The sequence below is a fragment of the Manis javanica genome, chromosome 2 (genome assembly GCF_040802235.1).
Source record: "Manis javanica isolate MJ-LG chromosome 2, MJ_LKY, whole genome shotgun sequence".
NCBI classification, from domain to species: Eukaryota; Metazoa; Chordata; class Mammalia; order Pholidota; family Manidae; genus Manis; species Manis javanica.
In genome coordinates this window covers 157800982-157814086 of record NC_133157.1, presented here as the reverse complement: position 1 = coordinate 157814086, position 13105 = coordinate 157800982, and the positions used below count along the sequence as shown (strand labels likewise).

The 13105-nt window shown below is 42.3% G+C and overlaps 1 long non-coding RNA gene across 1 annotated transcript; it reads right to left on the bottom strand.

Moving 5' to 3' along the window:
* Positions 1–296: 296 nt before the first annotated feature.
* On the bottom strand, positions 297–12649 carry LOC140847934 (uncharacterized). Its single transcript, XR_012128246.1, has 3 exons — positions 12529–12649; positions 8138–8257; positions 297–514 (listed from the first exon to the last, which is right to left on the bottom strand). It is a non-coding gene; the product is annotated as an uncharacterized lncRNA (long non-coding RNA).
* Between the last annotated feature and the right edge of the window lie 456 nt (positions 12650–13105).

Here is a 13105-nt window from a genome sequence, read left to right as displayed (position 1 = left end):
AGATGGGGTGAGATTATATTCTGAGAGCTTTCCAGAGGCAAAGAAAGGAGATTTTTAAGCAGGCTACTAAAGAGCATGATTGTACAGCTACAGTCCTGTCTGGGTCACCCAGGCAGCAGAAACTTCAGGCCCAATTCAGAGGTTTTAGTAGCCCCTTCCTACTTGTTTGGAGTAGAGCAGAGACAGAGTGAGGACTTGTGCTTAAGTCTGGAAAATAGAATGAAATAGCAAAGTAACAAAGATGCTTACCACTGAAAGAGCACAGAGACAAGATGCAATAAGTTGAGCAGTGAGAAGTCTTTATTTAAGGCAAAAAGTACACACTTGAAGAAAGGGGAGTGCAGGAAACCTCAGAAAGGAGGTTGTCTTTTAAGGCTTTCAATAATGGGGCAAAGGGTGGAGGGAGATTGGGGCATTATGGTGGTGGAGGCTTGATGTGGTCTCATGATGTCTCTCCTGTGGGATACATTATGTCACCATCACAGTCAGTCCTGTAGATATTCTGGAAGATAAACTGAACACAAGGAATTTATTGATCCCATTCTCCAAGATAGTGGTTACCATCAAGCACTGGGAACATATCATTTAGGACTGCTTACCCTGCCTGATAACTGTAAAATATGTTAGGAATCTTACTTCCTGACTCTGTGGTTTTTAAAATGGAATCTCAGCCTTAGGATGGAATCTCAGCCTCAGCCTGTTCTTACTATGCTGTTTATATCTTAGCATTTTCATCATAGGCAGGACAAATTAATCATGATGCTTGTCCCATGTCCCTGCACTACCTGAGAACCACGGGGCCACCTGGGGCAGTGGTGGGCCAGGAAGTGAGTTCCTTGTAGGGGCAGGAATTTGGTTCTTTTAGGACAGTTCTGGTTGAAGTTCAAGATTCTGGCCCCTAATGTCAGAGGTGCAGGGTAACTTGAGGTGGCAGCACTGGGGTTCTGGCCAGGACAGTCCTATGGACCTTCTTCTAGATATTGGTTCTAGCTGTGTAATACCCAAATCTTCTTTCTTTGGCTCTCTTGGAAATTCCAATGAAGTGGCTGATACTCTCTAATGTTCTTTACTACTTAAATGAGCAACAATGGATTTGATTGTCTAATACAAATTCCAAATGAGCAATGGAAGCATTGTTGGAATAAATATGGAGCCTCTCATGTCAGCAACTAGGAAATAAAAAATTCATTTGAAAAAGTAAATTTGATATTGGTTTAAATTTTTTCCAGGTTTTTACAACTAGATTTCATATTTGGGGAATTGCATAGTTCTCAGGAACAATTGAAACAATGATTTTGCCCTAATGATTTTAGGTGAGTTCATTTTTATTCTACTTAAATGACACCAAATGCTTAAAAGTGGGGCTCCTATACACTCTGACTTAGTAGTGGACTGGGGCCCAAGGAGTCTGTAATAAAACTTCACTAAAGATGATGAATCTTGGATATGAGTTTACATTCTCCAATAAGTTGGAGTATATAAGTTGTTTTATTTGTTGATTATATTTTCTTCATCTAATCCACAAGGACCTCCAAAACTATTTCTATTACTTCTATTTTCTTATTTAGTGTTTGTACTTAATGAATATACACAACAAATCTTCAATAAATGGTGCTTGGCTGACAACATTTAGGGGGTCCTAAATATTAAGGGTGGGGTCCTTTGGAGGGCTATGAGGGCCGTCTCTGACTTAGCAGCTATACATATGCCATTTACAAGGAAAAGACTCAACTTTTGGTTCTTGTGGGCTAATTATCTGTATCTGAAATGACCACATTTTGAGCTGGAAAACTTTGGGAATCCTATGTCAAACTCTATGTACAAACCTTCCTCCTACAACCTAGTTATGGGGTATATTGGTTTCTTCAGGCTGCTGTAACAAAGTACCCCAAACTGAGTGGCTTAAACCATGGAAACTCATTGTCTAGACATTCTGGAAGCTGGAAGCCTGAATTAAGGTGTTGGCAGTGCCAGTTCCTTCTGAGGGCAATGAGGGACCTCTCCATCCTGGGTCTCTCTGCTTGCTTCTGGTTCCTTGGCTTGTGGTAGCATAAGTCCACTCTTCACTGGCATTTTCCTGTACACGTGTCTCCAAATTTCCCTTTTCAATAAGGATACCAATCATATTGGATTTGTACTACCCTATTAACCTCATTTTAATTTGATTACTTCTATAAAGACCCTATTTCCATATAAGGTCATATCCTGAGAACCTGGGTATTAGGACTTCAACATATCATTTTGGGGGGACACAATTCAACCCATAACATGAAGAATATATTAGTCAGGATTCTTTTGGTTGCAAGTAACAGAAACCAAATTCAAATCACTCTAGTAAAAGGGGAAATTTATTACCTCACCTAAAAGGGAAGGACAGATTGCACTAACTTCAGGGACCACTCAAATGCGGGACTTGGTTCTTACCATCAGGTTTTCTCTCCTCCCTCACTACTCACTGTGTGAGGCCTCATTCATTACCACTGCAGGTTGGAATTTTCCATATGGCATGGGACATGACTTCAGACAGTGCCAGACTTGCAGCATTCCAGCTTGGTGATGCTAAAGGAAAGATGGTTTCCTCTCTCAGCCTCAATTAATCAAGCTCAGGGAAGGATTCTGGTTGCCTCTCTGGTCCCATGCCTGTACTTGGAACAGTCACTGTGGCCAGGAGAATGTGATGAGTCACCACACATGACAGCTCCTCTGGCCACTAGGCCAGGTATATTTCTGGGAGTAGAAGTAGAAGAGGGTTGGGGAAAGAATTTTGTGCAAATGGAACCATCTGCTACCCGAGGAGCTAACTGTACTGCCTCTGAATGCAGTACGTTTCCACTTGCTTCACCTCTAGGCTCTGTAACACGCTTCTGTACTTTAAACACAAACCTACCATCCATATTTTCTAAATCCTTTTTCATATTAAAGCTTTGTTTTTGAAAACAGAACCTAAGGTCTTCCGTTGTTTGAACATTTTCAATCCTTTCAATTGCTAAGTTCTTCTCCTCCCTTGCTGGCACCTCCTGGCCCATTACTCCTCTCCCGTTCAGCCCTCCCGTGCTGGCCAGCTTCAGTTTTTCCCTCCAGACCAACTCTCCACTTTCCCTACAGTCTGTACTGTACCCTGGAGGCTGCCTTGCAGACTGCTTTAGGGTCCACCTTTGCTCTCGACTTCCAATGGCTTCCAACCAGCAGGAGATCAGAGGCTGGCAGGGGCGTGAGGATGCGAGACTGTGCATTTCCCCGGGGTTCTCTCTGCAGAGCCACTGCAGGTTGAGCTTTCCCTCCACCGAAGGCAGCAGCTCCCAGCTTGCAGCTCTCTCCATATCGTTTTTTCTGTCCAACTTTTGACAGCTGGTCCCGCATGCCCCTTCAGGATTGGTGTGGGGATAGCTACCCTCCCACTGTTGCTCTCTCCCTCATGGTTTCTCCACACTTTGCCACATTTGGTAAATAGTCTCATCAAATTGCCCGACAGAGCTGGCAGATTTTTCCACGAGAACCTTGACTGTTATGTGTCTCCTTTTCTGCCTCCAATTTCTAAATACGTTTAGTTTCAGGTATTGAGAAAAAATATGAATGATGTTATCCATACTAAAGTGTGAATCCTTGATAGCATAATCTCTCAGGCACATTTCTTTGAAACAGGGCTATGTGGACAAAATTAAGAGAATTTCAAACTGTGTGCTAGACATATTTTTTTCTGGGGCCCTCTAAATCTAATACACACTCCTGAGGATAAAACTGCATCCAATAAAGTCACTTCTAAAACTTTTCAATAAAAGTTGCCTGGCTGAAGGGTGGTAGCCACATAATCTCAGGGAGTTGAGGATGCCAGCAGCCCTAAGTAATCTTAAACCAACACCATATTTCTTGAAAGGGTCCTGTTTTATTAAAAAAAAAATCGGAGTTTTCTTTTTGTCCCATGTCATATTATTTCCAAAATTAAAAAAAGATGACTTTCTAGGGTGATGCTCCATGTTTACCATCCAGCTTTACTCCTGGCGGGTGGCACAGTGCTCCTGAGCACACCACAGCCCAGTCTGAGAAACCTGAAGTAAAGAGAACTTGGACATATCAATAATGTTATCACTATTACGGGTTGTCTTTTTTTTTTTTCCAGATCTATGGTTTTTTAAAATTGAAGAATGCTAAACAATCTTATATTGTTTTCAATTATACAATACAATGATTCAATAGTTACCCATATTATTCAATCCTCATCCCCACTAGTATAGTTACTATCTGTCAACATAGGAAGATGTTACAGAATAGTTGACTATATTCTCCATGCTGTACTACCATCCCTGTGACCAACTAGTAGAATGATTGAGAATTTTTGTGCCCCTTTATCCCCCTCACTCTCCTCACCCTCCTACCCCAACACCAGTCAGTTCTCAGTCAGATATGTGTTTTCTTATATACTCCTGAATCTTAGGGAAGTTCTAAGATTTGAGATTACACATGTACTTTAGACACAGGTGTAATATATTTCAGTGCTTTTTCAACTGGGCATATCTAACTTTTTTTCTTCTTTTAAATTGGTTTTGTATGGATTACACTACTTTGATGTAAATTGCTTACATTTTTAATACATCCTAACCACAGTATTTCTGCTAATCATTGCAATATTTCTTACTCATTGAAGTGCATTCTATGAGAGCATATTCTTTGACTAATAGGCACCATGGAGTTTTTTCTTAGGTCACCTTCTTCCAGTTTAAAGTGAAGCATAAAAGTTTTTAATGACTTTTCCTTGTTAGAAATGTTTAAAATCCTAAAAACTCTTTAAGCATAAACTTTAAAATAAGTTACTATTTATTATTATTTTTAATGATTAAGAAGCATACAAAGAGGCAGTAATGCATAACTATAACAATGGCTAAGATTGATTTGCACCAACTTTGGTCCAGGCTCTGTTGTAAGCATTTTGCTGTGTTATCCCATTTACGGCTTGTAACATCCCTATGAGAGAACACTGTGATTAGCCTCGACTTGGAAACCGAGGCAGAGAGGTGTAGGAAATCATTCAAGCACACTGCCATAAATGGCAGAGCCAGACTTAAATTTAGGCAGTTGGACAACGGAGCCCTCTTTTTTTTCTCTTTAATCATTAAGGCATTGTGTTAGAGTCTAGTTGGCAGCATTTTATCCTTCTCGGGTACATAAAGGTGCACCTTAGAACTGGAGCATCTTCTTGTGATGAAATATGCCTAAGTGGGATCCATGCACTCACCACGAAGACAAAACAGTGTTGGCTTGCCGTAGAGCCCTGCCCCGGGACTCGCTCTGTCCCATAGAGGGCACAGCCCTTCTCAAGCCAGGCGGGAAGGGCGGAAGGATACTGCTGTCAGCAAGCGGCTCTGCCTTTCGCTAACAGTTGGAGTCTACCACAGATGGTCTGTAACTGCCAGGGCTTCAAGCCTTTTACATAAATGTGAGGAAACGAGAAACTGCAGTTGTCCAGTGTGCTCTGGAGAGGCCTCAGGGGGGTGTCATTGCAGTACCTGTGTTGTTTTATATTGTGTTAATTATTCTTCTATGCCCTGGGACAAGGTCACCCCATTTGGTTCTCCCCTAAAAAATGTATCTTTCCAGTCATCTAAGGACAAAGCAGGTCCTTAGATAGGAGACAGATATCCAGAAAGGAGGAAGGAGAAAGGAATTCCAGCTCTTTCTCGGCTTTGCTCTCTGGATCTAGACTTTGAGAAGTCTATAGATAGTTCAAGGTCATCTCTGACATAGGTCCTAAAAGAGATAAGGTCCTACAGGGAGGCAAGTTGAGAACTAGGCAGAGGCACCCCAAACTGTGGATGCGTGAGCCATAATTTACAAGCTGACTATCTAGTGCATTGTTCTTTGTCCCGTGTATGACAGAGAAATCACTCTGGACTCTTAGGCAGAAAGGTATTCACTGCAGGAAGTTTCACTACAAAATATCTGGAAGGGCTGCACAAATAGTCCCTAGGTTGGATGACCAGGAACGAGTCATAGGACACTGCAGATCTGCCTCACCAGGGAAACTGGTACATCTGCCACAGTCTGGAGGTGGGGGGTGCAAGAAGGGAATCAAAGACCTTCACTGGTCTGTTGACTTCAGGACACCCCGCTGTGGCTGGGTCCAGAGAGTGCATGTTGCAACTGCCTCTTAACATCCAGAAGCTGAAGTTTGGACAACCAAGTACTGAAGCACAAAAATGCCATGTCTCCACGACTTGCTTGGTGTCATAAGACAGCCTAAAAGGATGTTGCCTGTGCCTCATTCCACCTTCCTAAACTCACAAGAGTACATTTTTATCCAGGACCCCATCTTCAAGGGAGTCTGGGAAATATGCTTTGTTTTTGAAGCTTTTCAGGCTCTGCTGTCTAAGAAAGAACAAAATCATTGAGGATGCATGCTGAATGCCTGTCAAACCTATCTAACATGTTATCCCATATATTTATTTTCCTTTATTAACCTTTAGCTCATGTCTTGGCCCAGCTTGTACTGTGGAGTGTAAGGGAAGCTAATGCCTAGGTCAGAATGTTAAAATGGGTGGTACCTGTCAGGAACTGTGCGGAGTCCAGGATTTTACCCTGCTACCAAGTGAATGAGTTAGGCTGCTGTTTCATGGATGCTGGGGAGAAGGGACTACAGAAGCAGAACCCAAGGGTGTTGTTATTCATGGCCAAAGCAGCAGGCTGTGTCAGTATAATGTGTGTTCCAGTCCCCGTATCCCCTAAGCCCCACGGGGTGTTGCACAGAGTGGGTCAATGGCTCTCTGGGCACACAGTGAGCTCATTCCAGGAGAGGAGCACTGAGCCTGGGGGTTCTACTGAAGTCAGCGAAAGTAGGCCTGCTTGCCCAGGTGCTTAGTGCCCCTGACACATGGCCTCTCCTCCTTCCATCCTTCCCCTTCCACCCGACCTCCTTCCTTTTCCAGGCCCAGGAGGTAGTGGTGAGAATTAATGGAAACCTTTCAAGGGGATGTGACTATTTGGGGACAAATGTCTCCTCTTTCCAGGGGCTTTTCTCCTCATGAGTAGCCTTGAAGTATCTGGCTTACTTTTGCTAAGGGAGGTGGAAGTTCCTTGAAGGTCCTGACTGATAGAGTCTTGTCTTCTTGTGCTGGCTGCCTTCCAAAGGCTCTGTCTAGTTGTTTGCCTCCTTTAGAGGATGACCATGTGCCCAGTATTCATACACATGTGGTGTCTTATGCTGTGGGACTTGCATGCCGAAATGGACCCAGTTGGTCAGCAAACACCTTTAGCACCAGCAGGAGCCCCGCACCACAGGGCTGGAGTGATTGCTGCCTTCACCTGACTCCAGGGCCAGGCCTGTTCCTCTTCTGTTTTACCCAGTTTGAAATTTACTTTTAAAGAAGTGATAAATGCTAAATTCTATTAAGATTTTACCTTATAACCTTATAGTTAAGTACTGTATTATATGTTTTAAACTTGCCAAGAGAATTGATCTTAAAAGTTCTCATCGCAAACAAAACAGCAGCAGAATCACAGAACCCAAGAATGGACTAACAGGTACCAAAGGGAAAGGCACTGGGGAGGATGGGTGGGTAGGGAGGGATAAGGTGGGGGGAAGAAAAAGAGGGGTATTAAGATTAGCATGCATGGGGGGGTGGGAGAAAGAGGAGGGCTGTACAACACAGAGAAGACAAGTAGTGATTCTACAACATTTTGCTATGCTGATGGACAGTGACTGTAAAGTGGTTTATAGGGGGGACCTGGTATAGGGGAGAGCCTAGTAAACATAATATTCTTCATGTAAGTGTAGATTAATGATAACAAAAAAAAAAAAAAGAAAAGGGGGATTACTCCCTGATAGGATAAAACTAACTGTAAATCAACAATTAATGCATGCTTTAAATATCCTTAATTTTGATCACTTAAAGGGTGTCAGATGATCAGCTATGGAGGTACATTTTTCTGATAATATTCCTTTCTCTTAAAAAAAAAAAAAGCAGTTCCTGTGTGGTGACCTCCAATGAGTTCTACACAATGGGATAAAGGGCATATCAAAATGTGGGCAAAGGGTCTGTTTGTGTTTATACAGAGGGTCAAAGCCTAATTTGGCTACCCAGAAAATGAACTAAGATACGATATGAAGAAGAACTTCCAACATCAGCACTCTCTGGAAGACTCATACCAGAAGATGATCATCAAAAAACCTCAACAAAGATCCAGGCACTGCTACAGCTGTAGCTGCATTCATCCCACCGGTTCCTGGACTTGCCATGGGAATGAAGAAGGAGAGATCTAAGCTGGCCTGTGAATACAGTAAAACAACAAATTTGACTGGATCTATACTGTTGGAACTCAACCAAGAATTAGGAGAAATGCAAGTTGTAGCACTCCAAAATCTTACGACTACAGACTATCTACTGTTAAAAGAACATATGGGATGTGAAAAGTCCCCAGGAATGGGTTGTTTTAATTTGTCTGATTTCTCAGACTGTTCAAGTTCAGTTGGACAATATCCACCACATCATAGATAAGTTTTCACAAATGCTTAGGGTGCCTAACTGGTTTTCTTGGTTTCACTGGAGATGGCTGGTAATTATAGGTCTGCTTTGCTTATATAACTGTATTCCTATTATGTTAATGTGTGTACACAATTTAATTAGTAGTTTAAAACCTATACATGCTTAAGTTACTCTACAAGAAGATATGTCAAAGAAATAATCAATCTTCCCATGTTTTCTTCCGTCTGCTACTCCTATAGCTTTTCTTCTTCCTTCCTAATTACAACCCTTAAATAGAATTCGTGCCTCATATCGAATTTACTGAGTATCATAATTCTTCCAAGTGGTAAAGATACCTCAAGACAAATAGTGGGCATAAAAGCCATGGGGCATAAATCTGCAAAGAAGTAAAAAGCTAACCTTTTCAAGCAATATTGCCTCTCTCTCACTTACCAACTTTACATTTCCCTGTATGGCCCCGGAAGATGACTGGTTAGCCAGAGACGGATAAGATTCCTCAAGGGAGGAACAACCTAAGACAGGCACAGTCACAGGGGGGCCATCAGGTGAGAAATTGGGGATCAACAGAGGTGAGGCTTAGAACCTCACCCCCCCCTGTTTTGAGAGAAATCTTCTGCATCTGTGGATGTTTTATTGCCCCTGTCTGGCGTGGATTAACACTCAGTCTACAGGCACACACCTGCTCATCTACATTTGCTCTCTTACAGCACTAAACTATGTTTTCTACCTTTATCTTGCCTCTACCTACCACTTCAGCATTTTATTTAAAAAAATAATAATAATAATAAGGGAGAAATGTGGGATTCACATATAAATCAAGTATAAAAATCAAATGAATATTCATATTTGACCTGATTGTTTATAGTTCATAATGCGTGATCAAAACTGAAAGTTTCTGTGATGACTGCCCTTGTACTGTTCACCACGTAACTTATTCACTATGTAAGAATTTGTTCTCCATGTAAGAACTTGTTCGTTATGCTTTAGAAGATTGGAGACTGATGAAAATTAGGCTTGGGGTGGATTAATGATTGTGCATTGAGCATTGAGTCCCCTATACAGAATTTTGTTGTTGTTAACAACCATTTGATCAATAAATATGAGAGATGCCCTCTCAAAAAAAAAACCAAAAAAAACCCACACAGAGATGTGAACAATACTTTAAACAAGAAAAAAGTATGAAGCACTGAAAAAATATTATTTCTGGCCAAATAAAAGATTAATCCAGATGTTCTAATAAAAAGAAAAAGTTCTCATCGCAAGAAAAAATATTGCAAGTATGTGTTCTGATGGATGTTAGCTAGCCTTATTGTCAAAATCGATTCACGCTATATACAGGTATCAAATCATCACATTGTACACCTAAAAAGAATCAATGTTCTGACAATTGTACTCACATTGTTAAAAAATAAAAGAAATTGAGAAAATAGATCATATCATAAACTACTTTTTTGGGACCAAGAATAGAGATGTAATTTAAATATGTCACAGAGGTTAATCATCTGGACCCCTCTTCAGGGTCTCTGAATAATGCTGTATTTCAACATTAAAAGAAAGGTTCACTTAAATATACAATTTGTCCCCTCTTAAACTAATACCTAATTTAATTATAGCAGTGACAATTATGTATTGTGTTTTAAACCCAGAAAATATTCTGGACCAAAACCCAGTTCCCCTTTTTTCTGGAAGGCTTCTGAAATGAGCCCTCTTTGAAGAGGAAGGGAGGGCAGTGGAGAAGAGGGTCCCTTCTGCTTTACCTGCTCCGTTCTCCAGAGCAGCCAGATTTAAAGCTCATCAAATGCCCTAGGTAATTCCAAAGACTACCTTCTTATTATATAAAGATTGGCACAGAAGCCGTTTATGTGCAAGTTAGACTGATTAGCGTCTTAGAAGAAGCATAAGCAAGCCTGGAAATCTGAAGAGAGGTAATAGTCATGTGCTTCTTTTCCCAATATACCTAACATGGCAGGTATCCTAGTCTAGGCAACTGTACTCATTCATATCACATGAAATAAGCCATGGCTAGCAGAACCCCAAGATGCGAGTCCATTTCTTTCTATGAATCTGAAGGTTATGGCTGAGGGAGGCACAGGTGGCTTTTTCCAAGGTCATATTTAACTATGAAAGAGAAAGAAAAAGAAATAGGTCTTGCTGAATGTTTTCTTCTCATTTCCTATATGGGTAGCTAATTGGACCTTTTAGGTCATGTGTGCAAATCATGGTCTTTTATTAATGGAAATAAAAAAATCTACAGGTTCTTAGAGTTGTTTCTAGTTTAACTATGGTAACTGACCATGAATGAACACAGCATGTTCCAGGGACACGGTTGTTTGACTTTCAGCATGGAAGCCCGCTGCTGGTACCTGAAATGACTGATTGAACTTGCTGTAGAATGACTGATGTCTGGGGCTGAGCTGAAATGACAGAATGAGCCAAAGAGCTTGGAAGGATGTAACAAGAGGTAGAGTGGTTCTGTTTGGACCCACAATAAGCTCAGAGAAGTATTCAGGTACAAGTACCACATATCTTTGCTTACCTTATCAACAGTAAGGGACTAAAATCTGAGCAGGGGTGGCAGTTGGAGTCATATTGTCTGTTTGTGGAAAAGTAACAGTGGACTTGATGGAGATCTTGAGAAGAAGGGACAGTAGCAGGGATGAGGAAATGAATGTCCTGTTTTATTGGTCGGTGTAGCAGCTGCCAGATCAGAGCTGTCTGAATATGGGCTTCAAGTATACAGTAACTGTTCTTTGGTGTCAGCTGGCCTATTTTGTTCTCTAAGGACCAACAGTAGATATGTGGTTGTTGGACTAAAGTGAGATAATTGACAGATACAAGGTGTATTGAAAAGTCAAGCTGCTGCACAATTATAAGGGAGAGAGGATAGGGCCCAGGTTAGGAGCATAGACTTTGGGAGCATATAGGTTCATACTGTCCACAGACTAGCTGTGTGCCTCTACTAAATAACTTAATCTGTCTACACCTCGTCATCCTGTCTGTAAAGTGGAGACAATGCTCTCATTGGATAAGGCCACAGGTCAACAAAGTGGCTTTGTCATGGCAGCAATGAGCAGTGTAGATGAGCAATTCCCTTCCCTTATTAGTCTGTCATCTCCCATTGTCAATGTTCAGCAGCATGTTCCTACTTGCTACAGCTGATGAACTGTTTCCCATTATTATTCTTTTTAACTTCTCTGCAGTCTTTGGTGCATCTGACCACTCTCTGCTTAAAGTTTTCTGTTCATCTAGCTTCTGTGACACTCACCCTTTTCTGAGTATTCAAATACCTCTCTGACCATTGCTTCTAATCTCCCACCTTAGCTTTTTCTCTCCTTTTAGATTGTGGTATTCCCAGGCCCCTGTCCTTAGCCTATCTATTCTCAGCTTGCATCATCTCTTTATTCACCTCATGCCACCTTTGGGCTGATGACTCTTAAGCCATATCATATCCCTAGTTCAAACTTCCTGTGTGTCATATATAAAATGGCTTATGGAATGTGTATACTTGGATGTCCCAGAGGCATTTCAAAGAAAATAGTCTAAAAATAAGAACCATCATTCTCCTAATAGCGTATTTCTCCTCTGTGTGTTTATTGGACATCATCCAGCCAGTCACTGAGGTGTGAAACTTGAGAGACATCCTACATTGCCCATTTTTTCATCCTCTGATTACATCAGCTTCCAACTCCAGCCACTTCTACCTTTTCAATGATTCTAGGCCCTCAGTGTGGCCTTGATTCACCCAGCACCGCCAGAACCAGCTTTCTGGTAAGTCAGAATGTCACTGGCCCTTCAATGCTGCCAGCACACACAACCTATGAAGCCCTTGCTGACTTTTTTTATTCTTGACATTTTTACAATCCTGTCCTCTGCTGCATCCCTGCAATCTCCCTCCAACTCATCTGCCTATTTACTTTACTTGCAATACCATGCTACCAAAAGGCTTTCACACACACTTCTTCTGCCTGGAAATGAAGATCTTGTAGGTTAATGGATATGACATTCTCCAGCAGCACCCTTTATAGAATTTACTGCATTGTTTTAGGCTACTTACAGGAAGGGGTATTTCTTCCACACGACAGAGTTTTCCTCAGTCCAGGGATCTTTGGTCCCCAGAACCTACTATGGTTCTTAGACATTGTTGGTGCCCACGGCATGGAATAAATGGACAGAAATAATTTCTTTATTCAGAATGGGCTCTCTGCTTCAGCAGCTGACGTTTTTGGAGAACTGCTGCCTCAGGGCTCCAGTGCCCCTCATACTCCCCCGCCACTCAGGTGAAGGGCAGCCGGCCGGCTCACGGCCCGAGGTCTGGACTGGGCGGCTGCCCGCGCGCCTGCGCCCTCTGCTGCTCCGCTCCCGGCGAGTCTCAGTGCTCGTGTGTCTGTTGCGAGAGCAGAGGCTTGGGTGACAGGCGAGGGGTTGCGGGAAGAGTTCAGCCTGAGTCACAGTCTCTTTCACCGATTTCTCCGCAGCTGGACCGAGGCGGCCTCCTCAGGCGGCTCCCAAGAATTCCGGCACCTCCACAGCCCTCACTTCCCAACACTCTACAGTCAACTAGACAGACAGACTGACCGACCGACTTAACAGTGAGTAGCGGCCGCTTGTACTCTGGGGCAGGCGCAGCGAGT